Genomic DNA, 5,953 nt, shown 5'->3' with positions numbered 1-5,953 from the left:
TTTTAGATTATTCATTGCATTTGTTGAATTTTTCATAAACGCTAAGAACAGTTGTATGCGCTAGTTGTCCCTAATTTTCAAGTGGCTTAGCTCGTGAGCTACTAATCTAATGGTAAACTTGGCTTTCATTTATATAACTCACTAACGAGCCATAAGTGCGACGCGCAGTTTCATTGCGTTAATTTGAAGCGGACCACGGAAACTTAGGTCCACATTTAAGCATGATAACTTATTGTTTTTAAAGTAAAGTGCTTCACTAGTTTCAAAATTACTTACAAACTAAAATAACATCTTTCAGCAAGAAATTTAGTGTACAATAAGTCTGGTTAGCAATTAGAAATTAGAGACGGTGGCAGACACCCTTAACAGCCTTGTCAGAAATAAAATATACACAAACCTTTTACAATGTTTATCAATCAGAAGATTCAAAACTCTTTTTCCTCTCTGTAAGCTATTTTGATGTTAATAACGTTACACAAAAAATATCTGATAGTAAAAATGCTTCATGATTTTTTTTAAATATCTTTAAACATTTTTTAGTCAAAGCGTTTGATTTTTCTATTCATTGAACCAGCTGACTCTGCTCTTATATATATTAATCATATTTTATCTCTATACTATCAGTGTAAGGCTGAGCATTATCTAATAGTTAGCCTTTGTGAGCTACAAGTTCAAGACTTTCGTGACGTTGTTGCTCAGTATATTTGTTCGTTGTCTCTCTGTAAAAGTGAGAGTCAATCTTATCACTTAGATATAAAAAAGGCTAGAAGAGTTCTTGAAGTAACAATGTATTCATAAGACGGTTGATATGGGTGTTAAAACTGTAATTAAAATAAAGTACAGAACAACGTTTCGACCAAGTGCCCAGCAACAGGCAGTTGCAAACTCTTTTCGTTAACCTGAAGGTAACCTAAAAAGGTCGAAACGCTGTTCTGTACTTTATTTTAGTTAAAAATTTAATACCCGTACCAACCTTCTAATGAATACGTTATTACTTTAAGTGAGTTGCTGGTCATCGTGAACGGAGTTTTTGAAGCGTCAGGTACCATTGACAAGCTAACCCCCACCCCTCTGGTCGAAACGTTGTTCTGTACTTTATTGTAATAAAAGTTTTAACCCCGTATCAGTTGTCTTGAGATACAGGATTATCAATTTGTAAATGCTTTCGAAATATCACTTTGATAAAAAAAAAGTATGTTATATTCATGATAAAAAGTAGCTAAGAAAATATGAACCAGTCCCACTTGGTAATTAGAATTTCAAATCTGTAAGTTACTGTAAAGTTTTCATAGCTATTGCTGTGGAAAATTGTAAATATCATTTAATATATTTATTTAGGCCTGGTATTATTTATTGGCTTTCCGTCTTATTTTCATAGTTTATGAAGATTATGTTACTGTTAAATTGCTTCAGATTTTTGTGCTGTCAACCAATGTTATTCTGACCAATTATCCCAGTTAGGCTTAACTGATTTTCGGTCGTGCTCAGCACGAGAGTAAAATTTCCACTAACCTTTAACGATGTAAAACCAAAGATCAACCACTTTGTGCCCAATGAAACACCCTATTATTTCCTCTTAACATAGTTCTTTTTTCATTTCATACCTATTTCAAACAAAACAATGTATATAATTTAAAAGATCGGGGCAAAACATGTTAGATATTTTCATTAAAAATACTCAAAAGTTTACTCAGTTATTTTGTTTATACGAATTACTGATAAAGTTCTAGAGTCGAAAAGGAAACACTATAATTTTTAGAACATTGTTTATCTGTCAATTTTTTATTATTTGTTCACAATATTCAAACATAGAAAGTATTCAGAATTGATATCCTTTTTGGTTTGTTTGTTAATTTCGCGCTAAGCTACACGAGGACTATCTACGGTAGCCGTCCCTAATTTAGCAGTGTAAGATTACAGAGAGGTCAGCTAGTCGTCACCACTCACCACCAACTCTTTGGCTACTAGTGGGATTGACCGTCACATTATAATACCCTCACGGCTGAAAGAGCGAGTATGTTTGGTGTGGCTGGGATTTGAACCCGCTACCCTCGGATTATGAGTCGAAAGTCTTAACCAATGTTGGGTATCCTTATTAGACAAATAAGAAAAATATAGTAACTGAGCACACTCGAAAACAAAATATATTTCGTAAATGAATTGTGATTGGTTTGTTTGTTTTAGATCAAACTCATTTTAAGCTATCTGTTGTGGCCACCTTGGGCAATCGAGCCCCAGATTTTAGCGATAATTTATTCAACTTACCGCTGTCCCACCAAGAAGCAACTAAGCTTCTAGTTCAAATATTTTTTGTTTGTTTGTTTGGAATTAAGCACAAAGCCACACAAAGCTGCCCACCACGGGTATCGAAACTCAGTTTTAGCGTTATAGGTCCTCTGATATACCGCTGCTCCACAGGGGGCAATTCAAATAATGATTTTATATAACTGTATGCCAGGTGAAACTTAAATAAGAATACATGTTTGCAGTTTTTAAATGTCTTTTACTCATGTAGTAATCCTGTATTTACATAAAATTTTCAGGCAAAAGATACTTAAAAACACCATACGTATATTATATACTCCACCAATAAACGAATCCTAGCCTTATTCTTCCGACTTATCCTTGTTCAGGATTAGTGAAAAGTGTGCAATTCTTTGAAGCCGATATGATATAATGACAGATGAAATGATAGATTAGTCTTCACTTTTATGTTTTCATAGTAAACACGATTTTCAGGATTAGCAGAAAAAAGTTCTATAATAGATCAATGTGTAACTTGTTCCTCTTACACGTGGTTTTGACGTTCCTGTACTTTGAACTGAAGAACGGAAGGATCAATATCACTTTTTGATCTTCTGATCATCATCCTTAAATTAGAGATGACTAAGCCTGTTTTCCAGGAGCTTTCTAACTTGTCTGTCAAATTAGAATAGGATACAATTCGAGCTGAAGTTATCCATAATACAGCTTTAGAGAAATAAAAAAAGAGGTTGATATTATTCAAAGAATAATACAACCATGTGTTACCCAAAAACAATGGAAATCAGTTTCACGACAAAAGCTCATTGTATTACAATGAATCAACATTTGGTAAAAGTGGCACGCCGTCTGTTTACATGTAAAAAAAAAATTACGTGTAATATGAGCCAATATTTCAAGCACTGAACATTATAATGGCAGTTATCTGATTCTGATTTCAAGATCTGAAGCAACGTTTTGGACACTCAAGTGCTGAATATTAAATAACTAGTGGTATTCCATTTCATCTATCCACCGGTAATTTTCCATGAGTTATTTCATGGAATAAATAACTACTGAATAAATTTCCTATTGAAACAAATTAAGGAATGAAGATATTACTTTAGGGCTGGTTCAGTGTCCTCATCCGAGTGATTGGTAACATTTGATGAAAACCTAAACAAAACAATATTTACTACTTAGCCCTAGGGTTTATTATACTGGCGATATCTGATGATAAACACGTACAAAAAAGATTACTTTAGGCTTCGCCATTATTATAGCTCCGCACTTTCTTTTCTTCTTTCTTGATGACAAGCATGAAGATGCGACTGACGAAATCTTTTGGATTGAAGTCTTATAGAAATACCACGATCTGACGATAAAGTCTGAATTCGCAGTAGTTTTTGTTTGCAGAATATGGAAAATAGCGTTTGTTTGAACTTATGTCCAAAGATGCAGTATATAATAAAGTTAACAGAAGAGTTAAGTGTCACTAAGAGATTGGAACAATGAGCCAAAGAATCCCAGTAAACGTCGAAGTATTCCAGAATGTTCACAAAGAATGCAGTGATATTACAGAAGAGAAATACAATTACAACACAGAGCAACATTATAGACAGGCTAATCTCCTTCCGCTGCCGAAAGCTGAGTTTTGACGATCTTTGTTAGCTTGATTCACTGTGTGCCAGATAAAAGTGTTGAGGATGGCAAGAGTAAGCAATGGAAGGAAATACATCATCAGGAGGTACATCCAAATGTAATAAATTTCAAAGTAAAGTTTATTTTCGCGGAATGATGATGGCTGGATGTCATACACTGTTGAGTTTGTGAAAGAATCCCATCTCTCTATCCTTTGAACTTCCCAAAAGCGAGGTATATTGTAACACACTGCAATCACAGTTACAATGATATTGTAAAAGCTCGAACGCTTGTATGTGAAGAGAGATTTAGCTCTGAATGGATGACAAACAGCCACATATCGTTCAATAGTCACAACAACCGTCATCCACACTGATCCAGTTTGAGCAATCAAGGCTATTGGATAAACCACTGGCACTATAAACGGAAAGACAATCCAGGTATAGAAACGTAACCAATGTATTAATTTCCCTAATGTTGTTAAGCCTAACATTATTAACGCACATAACAAAACTCCTGTGTCGAAAATAGCTAAGCCTTGAAGACTGCAGTTGATTGCGGATTGCATCTGAGGTCGAGATAATACAAGAAGAGATATAATGTTACCGATTATCCCTAGCGCACTTAATAGCGTAATACCCACACCTGTGGATATCAGTTCCAAGATAGAAATTGTTGTCGATAGTCCGTTATTTAATCCTAGTGATGTTTCATTCATCTTGTCTACCACTTGATTCACTTTATAAGTTTAATTAACTCTCACTCAATCAATATCTTAAGTCCTCTCAGGTATAGCGTTCAAAATCCAAATATTGTTACATTGCTTCTTTTATCCTTATGAAATAATGTACAACAAATCAAAGTTTATTTCATAACTCTATACGACATAAACACATTTTGTCTTTTAAGAAGAAATGGAATGTGAAACTATTATAATTATAAGACACTTCTGATTAAGTTTATTCTTAATCTACATAATAAAACCCTGTTAACTGACTTCATTCAAAAGAATAATAACATCTTTTCTTATAATTCAAGTCTCCCAGCAAATGAAATATATTTATCCTGAAAGACATTACTGATGTCGTAGAATAGTTTTCACTGAGATAACTCAAGTTTCTTAATGTTTATGTAGAAATAACCTATTCATCAAGACGTCCTTGTACATTTCATGGTTAGCCAGTTAATTTTACAATTTTAATACAAAATATGTTACGATTTTTTAAAACCAGTCACTTTGTAAGAGTAAACCGTTTAACGTGAGCACGGGCTCCAAAATAAATTACTAAAATAACATTTAGATTAACATGTCGATGCTTTTTTCTGGAATCATTAGAATACTTGCAGTCCTGAATATAAAAATCGTTACAAAAGTATCTGGTAACCTTCAAGAAAACACAGTACTTATATTTATCTTGAAAGTTTTTTTTAAAGTTTTAACAGTCATTGTTATTAAACGAAAGATTTAGAAAACATGAAAGTCAAATAATTTACTTCTTAAGAAATTCCAAGTAGATTCAGTGTGAAGACATCTCACTTTTCTGAAGCTTTAGTTCTTGACCAATGAAAAACAACAGAACTGATTGTTGTATATACTGCAACTCGACTTCAAACATTTTGACACTCAGAACGACATAGAAAACGACCATACACAAAACTAGCGATGACTTTATTGATGGCTCGCTTTCTTCGTGGATCAAGTCAGGTAGGTATTCGTCCTCACAATATCTGAGAATGAAAACTGGGCACACTAGGTATTCTTATAGCCTGATTTCATCTCTAAATATCTACACGTTTATATTTAAGGACAACATATCTTAATCACGTTATTTCTGGACATTGATACTTTCTGGTTGTCACCGTCAGATACACGTGAAGAATGAAGTCTTGAATTAGCTCGTTAAGAACGTAGTGAGACTCTCGAGATATCTCCCAAACTTTCATACATCATAAGCGCATGCGTTGTTCAAAATTGGAACTTCTTCAAGCAGCAGAGAAAACAGTACCGAGTGATGTTATTCAAAAGTTAGGCTATATACACTGTCCATTTTCGGGAATTGAACTTCAGATT

At 33.8% G+C, this 5,953-nt stretch overlaps 1 pseudogene; it reads right to left on the bottom strand.

Moving 5' to 3' along the window:
• Positions 1–3,518: 3,518 nt before the first annotated feature.
• LOC143248107 (FMRFamide receptor pseudogene) lies at positions 3,519–4,662 on the bottom strand (annotated as a pseudogene).
• Positions 4,663–5,953: the final 1,291 nt, after the last annotated feature.

This window comes from Tachypleus tridentatus, chromosome 4 (genome assembly GCF_004210375.1).
Source record: "Tachypleus tridentatus isolate NWPU-2018 chromosome 4, ASM421037v1, whole genome shotgun sequence".
NCBI classification, from domain to species: Eukaryota; Metazoa; Arthropoda; class Merostomata; order Xiphosura; family Limulidae; genus Tachypleus; species Tachypleus tridentatus.
Note: the sequence above shows the minus strand (reverse complement) of the source record. Positions and strands in the feature narration are given on the sequence as shown.